Source organism: Falco peregrinus, chromosome 9, assembly GCF_023634155.1.
Source record: "Falco peregrinus isolate bFalPer1 chromosome 9, bFalPer1.pri, whole genome shotgun sequence".
Classification (NCBI taxonomy): domain Eukaryota; kingdom Metazoa; phylum Chordata; class Aves; order Falconiformes; family Falconidae; genus Falco; species Falco peregrinus.
In genome coordinates, this window is record NC_073729.1 from 20,514,548 (window position 1) to 20,531,206 (window position 16,659).

General features: G+C 51.1%; 1 protein-coding gene across 2 annotated transcripts in view; it reads right to left on the reverse strand.

The window, feature by feature from the left end:
• Positions 1-16,659, reverse strand: part of EPS8L2 (EPS8 like 2) — a 66,867-nt gene extending 50,208 nt beyond the window's left edge. The window contains exons 1-2 of one of the 2 annotated variants that reach the window (XM_027795251.2): positions 16,311-16,659; positions 7,930-8,143 (exon numbers count right to left, since the gene is read on the reverse strand). The gene's annotated coding sequence lies outside the window, so the exon portion shown is untranslated. The remainder of the gene's footprint in view (positions 1-7,929; positions 8,144-16,310) is intronic. The other variant, XM_013304029.3, reaches the window with a different exon arrangement.

The following is a 16,659-nucleotide window of genomic DNA, read 5'->3' on the forward strand; positions in this document are numbered from 1 at the left end:
GACTGTCCTGCAAAGCTAAGTCTGCTTGTACCCACACGAGCAAAGGGAGCACAGGCACCGCAATAGAAGTGCCCTGCGCTGTCTGTGCTCCAGGCAGCGTCCCCAGCCCCTGAGAGCATCCCGCTGACTCCCGTCATCTGTCCTGCCCACTGCCATCGTATTGAAGGACCTGGCAGATAGGAAGACTACAATCCCATATCAGTCCACTAACAGAACGCCCTTCAGATGTTGGTGAGGCACTGGGATCTGGGTGCTCAGTGCTCCTCAGGTGGCACCAAGAGAGCTAAATTCACACAATCTAAAGATCCCTAAAAGTGCTTGTGAGATGGACCCTGGAAACCTGTGGCAGACCTGAGAACTTAACCTGGGTGTCTTGTGTCCTGGCCCAGCCTCCGGATGATGAAACCACCCTTCTCCTGATTTGGTTGCTTTTCTGAACCTGCTAGTAAGGATGCCTGTCAGGGCTCACCAAAAGAAATTCAGACCTGCTCAGTAGGATGTCTACCAAGAACATGTACTCATAAAGAAAACCATCTTTGGGTTAGTCAGAAAGCATCAGGGGAAACCCAAATCCAGAGCAAAGAAGCTGCCAGCCAAACAAATGAACAGGTTGTTGTTGTTGCTGCTCCTTAATAAAAGCAAGGAAGCAAGGATCTTGTCCCATCTGAATTTCCAAACCCTGTCTTTGCAAATCAGGCCTTGCAAATCATGGTGGTTCAGTGGGACCAAGTCAGAACTTCATGACTCTTTTATCGATTTAACCTGTCGCTGGGGATTCCTGGAGAGGGGAACCGGTATTTCTCTGGTGACCCTCGGAGTCCCCATTCTTGTCTGTGTTGTTTGAAATGTTTTTACAGTGCCCCAAGTTTTGGGAAGTGGTGAGTCCTGCTCTTCTTTCCTTCCTCCCTCCCACCCATGGCAGCTTTTCAAGTTATCTTTGTGGTGATGGAGGCACTCGAGATCACAGGTCACTTTGGGAAGATGCTAGCCCCTGTGGAAGAGGTGAGCATGAATGCATGTGTAGTTTTAGGGTGTGCATAGCACGTACCATGTTACAGCAGTTAGTCACAGGCAACGGGTACAACGTGCTGGGTGTCTGGAAGAAACACTCCCTGTTCTGTACATGCGATTTTTCACATTGTGGGGATTCTCCAGGGGACAAGCACCTGGATAAATGTAACCCAACCCAACAGGTCAGCGCAGGTCTGAGCAGAGAAGAACCAAGTGTTCTTTAGCCTCCATGGGGGAAGCAGTAGCAGCTTTTCTAGACTGAGGCACCTTAGATCTACAGCCACCCCTCTCCCAGGTCTGATGGACCCCGATTACCACTTTTTGTTTGAGTCTCCGCTCCTTATGCGTGGTGCCCTTCCATGCTGTGCCCAGATATTGCAGAGCATCAGGATAAGATTCATACCCATTGCTGAGGTTCACACCCAAGTAGCCTGTGCCTTGTTCACTTGCCTCCTCAGAAGCAACAATTTGTGCTTAAAAAGTATTTCCTGAGAAAATGTTTAGGTGGACTTCCCAGTGCTGAGAGGGGAACGCCCACAGGCTTGTCCAGCAGCTGGCCTTGGCATGAGCAGTCCCTGGGCGACCACACAACCCTGCTAGATTGCACTAGAGGTTGGGAGGCAATGCCCAGAAACAAGCTGATACCACGGAGCAGAAGTGCCCATCCTTACAAATTCCTGATGGGAGATTCACAAACCGCCTAGAGAGACTGTGGGAAGTTACCCCCCCATGTCCTGCTAAGCACACACATACAGCTTGTGCATGGCTCTTTCCAGTCTGTAGGTGATACGCAAACAGACCTTAATTTTGGTCCAGGTGAGGAGTCCAGGCAGCACTAGAGGCTCTCAGCACGGGAGAGGAAGGCTCTGCAGGCTCGTTGAACCAAACTAGAAGTTTCTGTATTCCTGCCAGAAGGTAAAACCTTCTTTCAAGAAATACAAAAGCAAGTCTAGACAGTGCCTTGCTTTATAAATACCCAGGGAAAATGCACAAATGGCCAGTCTCCAAGATCTTGGATCTTGGGAAAAAACTGGAAACTCACTCCACTACCCTCCTCTGAAAGACTTGTTTGCAGAGTCCCTGTGCTGAGTCACAGCTCCTGAATTTACACTTTTCCTCTCTGTTGGAGGAATCCCGCAGAAGCTGGGTGGAGGAAAAACACGGAGCAGGTTTGAGCTTGCTGTGTGTCTGCTGAGCCTGTTTCCTGCCGGGGGTACCAAGCTGAGCATTACCTATGCTTGGGCCGCAGTTCAGCAAGCTTGAGAACCAGGCCCAGAAATAATGAGCCAAATATTAATAGATGCTTTTGGAAGGATGGAAGGAGGCAGATAAGTGTACTTTGTATAAAAGTTAAATGGTTTAAACTAAAAGACCCTAGTTCAAAACTACCCCAGTGGGAGAAAGTGTAATGTGAGTCACTGCACTCCCCAGAAAGAAAAAAATATGACGTGTTCCCTAGGCTTCCCAGGAAAAGAAGAGTGTTGTGGGGTATTTTTGTAGTTTTTTCCTCTGTCCTGTTTTTATTTGTGCCCACTTCTTCTCTGAGCAAAGCCTGTTCCCTTGCCCTGTGCCCAGCAGCACCCAGCAGATGGGAGCTGTGGGAGGCTGGTGCTGGCTGTGGAGCTGCCTGGGAAGGCTGGAGGGCTTCAGCCATCATGCGGTGGTGCTGGCAGGACCTGTGGGCGTAGCGCGCCTGGTACCCAGAAAGTTTGCTGAAGAGATGTGCTGGTTGTTGTCATGCTGAAGGTATCTCTGTCTTGCATCTTTATCCAACACTCCTCAACACCCGCCCCCCCCCCCCCCCAAAAAAAAAAAAAAAAGATCCCCTTTTCCTAGCCTGTGCTAGACTCCAGGCACTGGATCACTGCTGGCGAGGGGGGTGTAGCTGTGATTTTTAGAAGGGGGGAAGGGTTTGGCGCTGTGACTGTGTCGATGAATGGGATCCTTTCTGTTTTCTCTGTGTAGCAATCAGGACTCGGACATCAGGCCAGTAAAAATAGGGAGTGACTCTCCACGTGTGTGTCATTCTAGAGCAGGACGGATAATGGCCCAAGGCACTACCCTGTTCTGCTCCAGCCCAGCCTGAAGGAGGGCGTTGAATCGCCTCCAAAGCACCAAATCCTGTGCGCAACTGGCAGTGTGCTCATGTCTCCTGACTGCAAGTGCCGACCCCCAGAGCTGTTCCTCACGTGCACCTCGCTGTATAGTGAGAATATCTCTTATTTCTCTTACAGCTTTTCCAGGCTCAAAGGCATTTGTGAAACAGCTGGGAGACTTGGCAAAAGGCTGGCACCAGAGGGGCAACGTGGGCTGGTGGCCAGGGGTGGAGAAGGTGTGAGGGTTCCTGCTGTGTCCCTGCTGCTTCACGTAGTGATGTTAAGGCTGAGGACACAGCAAAGTGGTATTCTTCATGGTGGGACTTCAAGGGAAAAAAGCGGATTTGCTCAGGGCTGTCACATCCATACTTGAAAGGTGGTGGTGTGTTTATGCAAAGCACCTGCAGCAAAACTGCTTCTTCCAGAAGCTTTAAAACTATCTGGTCCAGTGTCAGCTGCCACGTCCACACTGACAACACACTGATAATACCGGGGTGCTCCTTGCTAGCTCCCGGTGGGTGTCAGTCATTTATTGCCAGCTGTGGATGTATAGGTAGGTGAGCTAATCACTCAAGTGCCTTAATTGTTCATTAAATGATTGCTTTAATGTGTAAGTACGCTGTGACCCCACCTTGTATTAATACTGTGCAATGCTTACAAGCTAGCCTTAGCAGTCCTGGTTTGTTACTGCTTTTACAGGAGACCTGTAAAGCCTAACAGATAATTTTGGGAAGCCAATTCATTTTCCACATTACTTCCCAGCAAAAGCCTTTAGCCCCAGGAGGCCCTGTGTTACTTAAACCTGGACATCACTTGCCTGGCTAGTGCCAGCCCAAACAGGGCTGAAATGCTTCAAGGAAAGGTGACAGGGTGGTGTGGCTGCTCCCTCACCGACCCTCAGGAAGGGTGGAAGGACTTTGGTTTGTAAATGAACTCCTCCATGCCGACTGGTTCATGAGCAAGACAGGGGTGTTGATATCAGCGGGACGTTTCCACCACCACCTCCTAAAGGAAGGGCATTTTTGGTCACTCCCTGAAACGCTGATTCACTTGCCTGGCAGAAATTCAGGCATGTCGCCTGACGGTCAGTGTGCCAAGAGCTTTTTCTCCGTTGGAGAAAAGCTTGTTATTAGGCTGAGAGCCACTTTGGGGGCCATGTTTAGCTTCAGTTTGTCTCCAGCATGGTCCCCTTGAAGTCTCTGGGGTTGCAGCAAGATGTAGAACATGAATGGTAAATCCTGAACCAAGAAATACTTATTTCCCTGCGCAGGAAGGTCACACCATCCTATCTTTCCCCAAAGAAAGGGAGACGGCTGCAGCCTATCCCCCTCTGTCTATACCAGTGAGTACAGGCATATGGAGAGTGTATTAGGCATATGTATATATAGCAATACAGAGTATATTCACTCTGCTTCCTACTCCTAAATGTCCGCCTACAGCAGCTGGGGCTTAGGGAAGCTAATGCATCAATAATTTTCATTTCCTGCTGTAAAATTCACCCTGGGGTTTTTGCTGGGAGCGTGGGGCAGAAGATTTGAGGGAGGAGATTCATCTCTTGAAAATCACATTTGATGTTTAAGGCTTTTCCAGCTTTCTTAGGCTAATTACGACAATGCCATCTCTTCCCACCCCATTTTGTGCTTCCTACTCATATCCTGTCTGTGTATTTTTGGCTACTTGCTAACAATTCATTTGAGCTAAAACTTGGCACGTGGGAGCTCGGCTCTGAGTGTCACTGCAGGAGAACAAGCGGACATCAGTTTCACCAGCTCAATGACCTGGTGGCAACTGGGCTTTCAGAGACGTGGCAGGGTTCGGATCAGTTTTTGGTGTGGCAGGGGATGGGAGGTGTATTCAGCCCCTTGGAACACACCTGGGGCTCTGACCTGTTATCTTTCCTTTGATGCAGGCAACAGACACATCTCCCAAACGCTGCGAGCACAGAGGGTGAGCGGGGTCTTGTTCAGGGGCTGCTGCTGGTTCCCTCAATCCTCCCATCCTGGGCTGCCCTGAGATGCCGGCTCACATGCTGGGATCCGCAGCAGGAGCACAGGCAGCCAGAACAGGGCCCAGCCCATGTAACAGAAATAAATGCCCAAGCTGGCAGACTGCAGCTCGCTGCTGGTATATCACTGAGCTCCTGTCTCAGGGTGCTAGCAGCTGGCATCAACAAGGATTCATCAACCACCTGGCGCAGGGGAGCGGGCTGTGCTGCTGAGAGTGGGAATAAGGAAAAAATGGCCATGTGGCAGCATTTGGGCAGTTTTTAGTAGCAGTCTAATCTAGCTTTTTTTTTTCTTTCTTTCTGTTGGTATTTTCATATGTATGTCATGGTAGATTCTATATGGAAAATTGTGATTTATCAGTTTCCAGTCATCTCTGAAAGGCAGAAATGCGAGTTCATCAAAATGTGCTTCTGCTGTCAGTGATTTATTTGTTTTACCTGCAAAATGCTGAGGTTTTTGGGTTCCCACAGAGTCCCCATAGGAACCGTAATGTTCATTGCTGATGCAAAACATGTACTGTTGCAAAACATTTAACCAAATGTTCATGCCCAACTGAGGATAGCCCTGCTTTGGTACTGGATTCAGAAGACAAGATGCACAGTCACAGAAAATGGAGAAAAGAACCAGGTGTTATTCCCAAAAACCCTATGCAGGAGCCCTGCTCTTTTCTTAGGATACAAACTGCACCTCAGAGGTGACATTCCAGCTCACCGGTCTGACAGATGTCTCCTGCATCTCCTTCACTGTGTCTTTTAGACTCTGCAGGGCTCTGCTCCCATCAAGGAAAGGGCACTAGAAAAATTTACCACCTTGCAAAGAGGAACACATGAATGACTACAAGGGGAGGAGCTACCACGGCTGCAGGAGAAGTGCAGTGCAGGAGCCGGAGCTGGAAAGAGCCACAGACTGTCTGCCAGGGGAAGAGCTGCAGTCAGTGCCTGGCATTCCCGTGGGGGATGGACACAAGTGCAGCTGATCCAACTGGGCTCCCTCATTGCCTGCTCGCTCTAACCTCTTTTTAAGCAACTCATCTCTCTGTCGTGTGTGTGGGTCTTGACTGAGCTGTAGTGTTTGGAGCCTTCCACCAGCAAATCTGCTTGTGTTCCTTGTATTAACCCTTGGGCACGCCACTAGATACAGCAGCGTTACTCTGCTAGATCCTGCTTTTAAACTCCTGCTTGATTTTTACTCCCAAACCTGGGGCTAAAGATGAGCAAATGGTCCTGACTCTGCCTTAGCAACTTGCACCATACCGTGATGAATTACAGTCTTGGTTCCAGGAGCAGCTTCAGCACTTCCCAGCCTCCCGCTGTCCCTGGCCACCACCTCATTGATCATCCTCAGCAACTGCATGCCAGAGCACTCCAACCTAGAGCAGGAACCAATGGGGCTTGAACCTCGCTCCCCCCACATGTGCATTTTTTTTAACTCGCTGGTTTATTTTCCAGCCTGATCAGCTCCAGAATCTGACCTGCAGCCCAGCCCTACAAGCCCTTGTGCCGGCACATGAAGGAGCACCATGGGGGTGCAAGCAGCTGGGAACCCCTGCATGCCTGCAGGTGAACCCTGGGCTTTTACAGGGTCATCATCTCTCACCTGGGTTGATTTCCCATGTTTGGGCTTTCAGTAAAGCTACTAAGCTCTGTGGATGAGGCTGGCAGGAGGGTTTTTTTGCGGCATGAGCAGCCAGTTACACAGTAACCAGAATGGTCCCGTGAGAGAGCATTCCAAAAACAAACAAACAAACAAAAAGTTCCCTTTGTTTCATTTAGAATAGAAGGATGTGTGAGGCTGGCTTTATCAAAAGAATTTAAATGGCAGTTTCTAATCTAACAGTGCAGAAATGTTTTAACAATCTTGCCACAAAAAAATTAATCTCCTGCAAGGGCAAGGAGGAAAAAGCATAATTGGTTCCTGCAGCAGAGGCCTGGGATGAGAGCCTGTGGGGGCTGGGCTGGGAGAAACCAGGAGTGATTGCAAGGCTGGGAAGGGGAGAGAGGAGTTTCCTGCAATGTCTTGAGGAAAGGTTTCACTAGTTGCTTCTGCATGCCCCAGGGATTTCCAGTCCCAAAAAACTAAAGCTGTGCACAGACATGGAGGTGATGTTTTCTGCTGTGGGAACATCAGCCCTATGGAGCAGGTTGCCCAGAGAAGTTGTGCCGTCTCTGTTCTTAGAGATTTTTCAAGAACAGGCTGAGTAAAACCCTGTGTAACCTGTACTGATTTCAGAGCTGACCATGCTTCGGGTTGGATGAGAGAGCTTCTGAGGTCCCTTCTGGCCTGAAACACCCTGTGATCTTCAAAAAGGAGAGGAGGGAGAAGAAAGCCCTTTTATGCCAGGTGGACAAGCTGTGTTTGCAAGGGTTGGGGCTATTGGAGAGTGGCATGCGGTTACGCCAACACAGGCCACGTGGATTCTCCTGCAGCCAAAGGAGGCAGCAGGGGTGGTGTTTACCACAACCTGTGTAGCTCTCCTCACTGTGCTTGAGCGGTCTTTAGGGTACCTTGATCCTTACATGAGCTACAGGTTTATGGGTCACCTCTGGAGCAAGGAAAGGTTTGCAGAAGCAGGGTTTTGCCTAAACACGCACATTGTAGAACCTGGGGTATTCTGGGAAGGACATTTTGAAGGAAGGGGCAGGTGGCCCTGGAGCACAGGGCTTTGAGAGGAACAAGGAAGCCTCTGGCTGAACAGAGAAACCAAAGTAATTTATCCTTCGTGTCAGCAAATACCAGCTTTCCTGACAGCAGAGGTGCAGCCCTGTTAGCCAGCCCCCCTGTGCAGTTCTTCTTCAACTGTAGACGAATATACGTACTTGTCATTTTTAGCCCTTCCATTGATTTCTCTTCATGGCCTGGCTGTGGCGGGTCACAGCCCTCCTGCCCACAGCAGTCTACAAGAGGCTATTGCCAACCTTTCATGGAGATGCTCTTCCAGCCTGTGCAGCCATGGTGCATCTTGGCTGGTGGTGCTCACTTGGGCTGGAACAAGGTGCTGTTCCTGGTTCTCCTCAGTCCTTCCCTGTGGGACTGAATATCAGCAAGAGATTAGTGTGGGCCTACTGCTGAACTGGGTGTCATGAGCTTTTCAAGTCCTCCTTTAGCTTGAGTTGTTGGGGGACAGGATTCCGAGACAAGAGGACCTGTGTGCCAGGCACCCACGCGGCACTGGAGCGGAGCACGGCCCCTGCAAGCAGCATCTTGGCAGCCACATGCACTTGTCTTGGCAAGGACCGATCATGTTGGAACCAGCGTCACACACTGTGCTCTAGGGAAAATACCAGGGACTGCCGAGGGTGGTGACAGCCCAGCGCTCTCCCACAGCCTTCTCCACTGCTTTAGAGCCTTCTAACCTTTGACCATTTGCTCGTAAGGTCTTGGCAGGCAGGGACCAGAAAGCAGGAGTGTCTCAGGGCTTGTGCCAGCTGTGGAGCAGATGTTCTGGGGACCTGTCTGGTCTAGTTTGCATGTGACTACAGCAGGCGGGCTTTGACCGCTCAGCTTGTTTCTTTCAGCCACCCTCGGTCCTCACTTCCGAGGCTGTGATTAAACTCGCACGACATTTCCTACAATTGAGCAGTTGCTAGGGCTGGAGCGTCTCTCCTCCCTTCCAGCCTCCCTTTTGGCTCAGAGGAGCTAGACAGCTGCCTGGACATGGGGCGATCCATCACCTCTCCCATCACCCGTGCTCGGTTCCTGCTTGGGTGGCAGGCTGGGAGTGCATGCATGGCTGTAGCACATGTGGATGCCCAGAGGAGAGGACAAGAACAGGACAGGTACACGGGGAGCCTCTCTGCAAAGTTTCCCAGCCTCCAGCAGTGGGATTTAAGAACTCTCGGTACCCTTTTTCATCCCTGAATTTGTCCAACTGCTTTTGGCCAATCCGCATAAACTTTTGACATCCTGAATGGCCTGTGGCAAGATGCTCTGCAGCTTGGCTCTGCATGGTGCGCTCAGCTGTCTCCTTTTGTTTGTGCCGCACTTGCCAGCTGCCAGTTTCATGGGATGCCCCCTAGCCCTGTTATCAGTAAACAACTGTTCCCTTATTCTGTGTCTCCATGCCACGGGCAGTGTTGCAGGTGTCGAGGCAAACAGCACCTCAGCTGTCTCTCTTCCAAGTTGAAGAGTATTGGAAGTTTCGTAACAAGTCACATATCCGTGGAGCCCTTCCTTCTTTATTTTTAAGCTCGGAGCAGACGCAGCAGTGCAGAGGAGCGGTGCGTAAAGGGCGCTTCCATGTCAGGAGGATTGCTCAGACTGCTGATGGCCTGACCACACCTAGGGTGTTACCTGCTCATACTGGCAAAGGCCAGCAATAAGCAGCTCTCGTACGTTTACTCTCAATTTATCCTGTTGAACCTGCTCCTGTCTAGTTTAGTGCAGCAGCTGCTCTGACTGAGCTGCAGCTTTTCTGGCAATTTTTTTTTTTCAGCTGGTGAAATTTTGTCAATTTTTTTTTTTTCTCCAAGGAGTAGCAACTCACAGCAATGAACCTGACAGTCCTATGGATCTACAGTTAACCCTGAGAGCCTTTCATATCACATTTACTCTCCTGCCCTGACTCTTCTGTTGCAAAAATCAAGGGGAAAATCCAACCCAAGGTTTTCCCTATGTTATTCACATCCAACCCGCTCTGGCTTTGAGTGCCTGGTTGGAGTGAGCATGTGCCTGGGTGCTGGGCTGGACCCTCCCTTCACCAGCTTGGGTTCTCTGCTATCAAAACTCCCCAGGGCCAGCTGGAGAATGCTGACTTACACCTTTTGACTTCAAGTGGGGCAAACTGCTGTTTCCATCTCTTGGGTGTACTACTGTCCTCCTGCAATTTAGAAGGGTTTGTGTTTGCAGATGTTGGAAAAATAGAGGTGAATCAGCAGTGCACCTGCCTGCGTGGTCAGGTACCAAGCCCATCTGGAGATCATCTAGAGATGCTGGCGCATGTGCCTGGTGGTACCAGACTCCTTCCCCTGCCAGCCCAAGGGACCTGACTGTCCTCCCACGTGGAGCTAAGCATGGCTCAAGCCTGTTGAAGTCTATCTAATTCCAGTCAGAGGATTTACTTGGGTGCAGCCTGGGATGCACTGTCCATCACAGAAGTCCTGCCTGGGTCAGATATTAAAGGCTGGAGTCTCAGCAAGGGACAATTTGCCAAACTCTACTGTGGTCAGCGTACATTGACTGAAGAGCCATCCCCTACCACCTAACCTTACACCAGGCAAGCAACGCTCACACCTGCAGGCTACCTGAGTACATGTTATTCCTCTTCCTTCTTCAGAGAATTTTGGAAGTTCCATATCTCATCCTAGAAGCAATGCCAGGAGCATCCCATACTGAAAACAAGACTAACTGCCTTGCTGTGTGGAAGTCAGTGCTACAGATTAACCTGCGGGAATGGCCAGGGACGAGTCCATTCACTTCTTCCCCAGAGGAAAGCATTAATATCTTTCTAGGGAACAGAGCGGTTTTAATTAGTGCTCCCTTCTGCATAAAGCCTGGCTCTCCTACTCTGTCTCCTCAGATGAACGCAGCTATAATTAAGAGGCAACAGTGTCAGGAATAAGAGCAGGCTCCAGCCTGTGATTTATTACGGGATGTCATGGGTGCAATTACCTTTCTCGCTTCTCCTCTCTCCAGTGTTTTTGTAAAGTGGATTAGTGATGAAAGCAGTGTCTCAGGCTCAGGCAAATGGACACCTCTGTGTTTATCCACAGCACAGACAGAGCAAAGGCAGAGTCACTGCTTCTTTCTCCATAAAGTGACCAGTGAAAGCCTCAAACCTGACTTGGAGGATTTAGTGTCCACAAGGTTCAGTTCTGGCCTAAGCCCCAACCCCCTGTGAGCAACGCCTTGACCAAGGGCAGCACCTACTCGCACCCTCCTTATTGCCAACCTTCTCCTGTCGGCAGTGGTAGGGTGAGGGGGGACCCCCAAGGAGTCCTGTTGGCGGTAATCAGGAGTGAACGGCAGACCAGGACAAGCCACTTTGCATAGTCCACAGCAGTGAGATGGGTCAGGGTTTGGGTTTTGCTTTGTGTTTGCTGGTGCTGCGATCTGGAAGAGCCCCTGGTTTTGGGTGGCAGCTCGTTCTCCTGGCAGCCAATATCTCTAATGCATGAAGAGGTTAGGACTGTCTTGGCTCCCAGATAGTTCCTGCTTCTGGTCATCTTCAGCAAGGGGAAAGTTACATGTAAACAGTCCGGGAGAGGGTGATGTTGACTTGGACTGTGCCTGTGCGCTTGATCTTAATTGCCGTCCCACCAGCAGCAGTTATTTCACTTTTTGAATTACTCAGCAATGGTGAGCATTACAGCTGGGTGGCTGAACTTTGATTTATTGCCATTCAGATGGTCCGCACTTTACCTTTGTAGGATGTAAATCTGGACAGATTGAGACTGATAAGGCAGAAGGGGAAAAAGAAGAAGGAAGCATGAAGAACAAAATTTGAACAAGTTCAAATTATGAAAAGCTTTTTGGGGCCAGTACCCCAACGGGAAACCAAAAAAGGGAAAGCTGGCCCTTTCCAAGGTGGTGTTTGAAGTCCACAGCCCACCAGATGTGGAGAGTTACTGCTCTACTGGCCATCGGAAGAGCTGCCATCAACTAGGGCAAGCCTGGGCTGGAGGCCTGTGAGCCATGAGGGCTTGTTTGTGCCACAGCTGCCCATCATGACAGCCAGGGCTGTTGCAAAATGTTATCTGCTGCCCCTTTCTGACCTGGGTCTTGATGCCTATTGCCCTGGAGGTGCTCAGCTCCTCCATCCCAGCTGAAATGCCTAAGAGAAGCCAGGGCAGCATCTTGGGGTGTGGGAGAGGAGAGATGAATAGGTGGGCTAATGCCTCAGGGTGTGAAGACCCAGCTGCGGTCTGGATGTGGGAATGTGCCCCTGGCACCTGAGATGAGGGTTTCTGGTACGTGAGATGTGTTGGCCCATCTCAGCAGGGTAAGGAGAATCTTGGTGGGAGATGCTTGTGAGCGAGGATGATTTGTGACCCTTCTCTGTAGGCAGCGATGGATGAAAAGGCACGGAGCATCCTGAGCAGGCCCTTGCTGCTGTGTCAGCTGGGGCTGCACCTTGCCGCCTGCTCTGACACAGAGCAGCCCAGCCTTGGCCTCTTGCCTTGTGCAGATGCAAGGGTCCCCCTGATCCAACCATGACTGCAGGGACAGCCACCTCTGGGATGCACTTGGTGCTTCAAAACAAACTGGAGCCAAAGCAGCTTGTCTGGCTACTTCAGTTGCAGTTCCAGGGCAGCTGAACAGGCAGAGCCTGTGACTCCCCACCTCTGGCTTCCTTTTCCCATGGGTTGGGAAGCTTTTGGTCTTCTCCCTCAGCAGAACTTTAGTGGCAGTGAGCACGTTGCAGTCATGCCCTTGGGAGCATTTGGGGAATGGGAACAAGGGCTGGGCTCTCCTGGGCAATTGCAGTGCAGGTGAATGGGGAAGATCTCCAAACCGGTCCAGCGCTCAGCTACACACCCTTCCCTCCCTTCTTAATTGCAATTCCTCCTGATATAGCTGGATCACCAGGAAATAAAAATACCAGGGCTTTTTTGATTAACCTGCCCTCCCTGGCATCATGCATTTCAAGTTTGCTGGCGGCACCATCCCCAGCCCAGGAGAAGGGAAGCCTCTCGCTCCCTTGGGAAAGGATGAACTCTCGCCTTGTGCACAGAGTTGGCTTTGTTCATGTGGGAGCAGCGCAACATCACTAGTGTGTGGGGGGCAGCATCAATGTGTGGGATCAGCTCTCTCCGGGAAGCCCTTGGACTCCTCTTGGCAAGGATCTGATGCAGGGGAACTAAATATTTTAGGGATGGGTGACAGCATGCTTATTCCCTGAGCTTGCCATTTCAAAACCTCTGCAAATGGAGTTGCTGTTCACAGCTTCTCCACTACATGAAAATCCTGAACGCGCCTCTCTGCTGTAATGCTGACAGATGAAAAGCTGTGTGGTCTTGTGGGCAGGTGGAGATCTGGGAGTCCTGTTGTGATCTGGGGCCTCTTGGGCCCCCTTGGATCTCGTCTCCTGCGTCACTCAGGCATTGTGCAGTGCCTGGCACCATTTCTGATGGTGCAAGGACTCATCTATAACATGGCTGGGTGAGTGGGGAGGGTTTTTGAAGGTACCATCCTTCCCCTCCCTTCGAGTGGGAGGCTTGAATACCTCTTGGGCAGGCAGGTGGGTATTTCCCTGGGCACCTGCTGAACCTTGGCCAAAGCAAGGTGGTTCAGGAGGCCGTGCTGGCACAGTTAAGTGTTGCTAGATCTGCCTGGTGCTGCATGGCTGCTGCTGATCCAGGCAGTCACCCTGCTGCTGATAAAACCTTACCACAGTGTGGGAAACCATCTGTCACTATGGAAGTCTGTGGACCTTCCATGGCATTTCTGCTTGGGTGGCTTGTAAGGCCTGAGGATTTTTAAAGGGTGCTTATTTCATTGCCAGTCACATCAAACTCATAGGCTAAAGGCTGTGCACTAACATCTGCCCTGGAGTTAAGGGCAGTGCTGCTGACCACTGTTAGGTAAAGTGGATGTGAGGCCAGACTTCAGCCCCACACAAGGAGAAGACTGCTGAGTCTTCATCAAAACCACAGGCCTGCTCTGACCTAGCACTTCCAGGGAGACCATGGCACAGAAGACAGGACGCAAGTAGAGTGTGTGACGGAGACAAAATAGCACCCCAGGATCCAGCCCTCTGGGAATAATACTCTGAGGATCCCCAACGCACTCAACTCCGGGTGCAAAGGCTATTTTATATGGATGTTTCTCAAGCCCATGCAAGCCAACGCGTATGTTCTCCCTGTTTCACTCCTTTCTTTGTCTGCCACAAGGACTGAAACCTCCGGAGTCCTTTAGCGCAGTAGGTTCTCTTCTGAATCTCTTTCACTTCTAGCCTGAATTATCCTGTGACCCTATGAAAAGCATTCTGTTTTCCAGCACATTCAAAGCCACCTTGTCAAGGGTCAGATGCTAACAAACATCTGGCAGATTTGGCCCCAAGGCCATCTCCCAGCAGTGTCTCCTGCTCTGGACATACAGCCAAAGCGGAGCTAGCAGGCCTGGGTTCCTCTGTGCAACCCGTGCCTGGCTCTTCACGCCCTTGGCTGACTCTGGGCAGGCAGCCACAGCAGGACAGCCCAACAAAAGGGTAGCCACTGTTAATGTTACCGCAGACAGCGTCTTCTCCGCTATTCACCTGCGCGCACACAAGCGAGCTGCCACCCAAGTTGGCAAGCTGGTCTGTACAGACCAGGTGCCTGCATCCATGAGAGCTGGGCAGGTGAAGCCCCAGAAGCAACAATCTGTAGGACCCGTTTCACCAGGCTCAGGACCAGGCTTTGCCGCTCTGACTGATGGGGAGCTGTTTGCCATCAGCAAAGGTGGGCACTGAAGGAGAGAGCCTGTCTGCCTCTGTGACACAGAGCCCGTGGCCCAGAAGAAATTTCCTCCTTGTGCTGTGCAGCGGCTGGGCTGTTCACCTCTCCGGGTGTCTTTGCCCACTCTGACACTGGGTGCTGACCGGCAGAGGGGCAGAAAGCCAAGGACTGGAAGCTTGTCTTGGCAAACTGCTCTATCACACCAAGCAAACAGTCGTGCGTGCGTGCGTGCACACACAGCAGCTGGGCTTCACCATCTTTCACAGCTGTTTCCTTCCCGGGACTTCACCAACATCCACTTCAGTGATGCCAGCACTCAAATTTTTCTCAGGTGCCCAAAACGCCCCCCGGTCCCTCTAAGCTCTATATACAACAGACTCCCTCTGCCCTGCAGAGTACAGCAAAGCAAATCCTGCACTGGACCACCTGCATATGCTGGAGGGCTGGGATCCAGCTGAAAGAGCAGCAGATCCCTGGCCAGCCTGGCTTCCTAACACTTCAGTGGTGGAAACCAGCAGCAGGCATGACCCAGGCCTAACTGCATCAGGGACTGAGCTGTTAGCGTTATCCCAAATACCAATTAAAGCCTTGGTTTTAAACAGGGCGAAGCAATGACCTTTGCCACTTACCGACACGTTCCCACAGTGGATCCCAAGTCCTTCTCACAGTCCTGTTTTAAAGGACACCTTGATTCAATACCGCTGCCTGCCCTTTCTGTGGGTGAAAAACTATTTTTTCTTCCTGATAAACTGAAAACTCAATCGCTTAACTGACCAGAGCCAGGAATGTGCTACCGCATGCGGCATTTGCAGGTGAAACCCCGCTCAGGTCTCTGCTTCAGCCAGCCGGGCTGTTGTGTGTCAGCTGCAGGCTGAGCCTGTTGCTGTCATGTCTTTTAACTCAGAAAAAGTCCTTCACAGGGGCAGATCCCACCAAAGCAGCCCAGTGCTGATGCTCCCAGAGAAGCAACCACTGAAGGATCTGATCCCTGTTATGGCATTCGCTTCATGCAGCATTTCAGAGCAGCCCAGCGATGAAAGCGTTACTCCCCGTTGCCCTAATTACAGTAGGGCAATCACCATATTTTACTACTGTCTCACAATTATTTCCAGCATTTAAAAATAATGTCAGTCAAATCATTTGTCCCTGAGCCTTGTCCTCGGTGGAGTTTGCACTGTCATTTCCCAACAAATAAGTGAAAGGGGACAGGAGAGCTGCGCTCCAGTTCGTTAATGCTGGCGAAAGCTCACAGGGACCAGAGCTGCCACCCAAGCAAGCGGGGCAGCTTTGAGTGAGTCTCCCCTCCATTCTGAAGTAGGGTGATGAATCTTGCCAAGGTCACAGGCAGGCAGAGCTCACCCACCAAGAGCAGCAGCTCACTGAGGTGCCCGGTGAGGAACTGCAAAAATTCTCTCCACATGCATCCTGAAAGGAGGAAACCCCGAGGTTTGCAAACAAACAGCTGCTCAAAACTACCGATTTCAGACTTCGTTAGGAACAACAACAACAACAAAAAACCCACCAAAAAACAAACCCCGCTCTGTGCCAGACAGATATTTTGCTGCCAAGAAAGTGCCACCTACTGGGTCTGTTCCGGTGGGGATATGCAAGAACGGGAAACAAATGCAGAAAAAGTAATGCTGGAAAAATTATGGTTTTTCACCCTTTTAACAGAAAAGCAACCTAAAACTACACACTGACAGTTATCGCAGCCGCACCCCCCTCTGCAGTCACGCTCCCTCCGCAGCTGAATCAACCAGACTTTTGAAGTAGATAAGTGCTGGGGTGGGGGGAGGGGGGGATGTGAAGTTTTAGGGACTTACCAATGCTGAGAAGCCGCTTTCGTCTCCCGCAGTTCCCTCGTCTCCTGTGCGTCCTCTCCCAGTTAGCCGTGCCCTCCTAGTTCAATCCTGCTGCCATTCCCTGGCAGCCAAGCTCCCTCTGCCTCCCTGCGCAGCGCTTTGCCTGCGAGCCTGTGCCCCAGCCCAAACGGTGGAAGCGAGAGCAAGGCAGAGCCCACCCAAAGCACCAGCCTGGGGGTCCCCTTGCTGCTGGCTTTCCTCTGCCCTTTCGTCCTGGTGCCGCTCGCCCCGGTTGTCTGAGAGCAGGTGACAGAGGTTTCTTGGCAGAGGAGAGGGGAGGGGAGGGATGTGGAGGCAGCGAGAGGTGGAG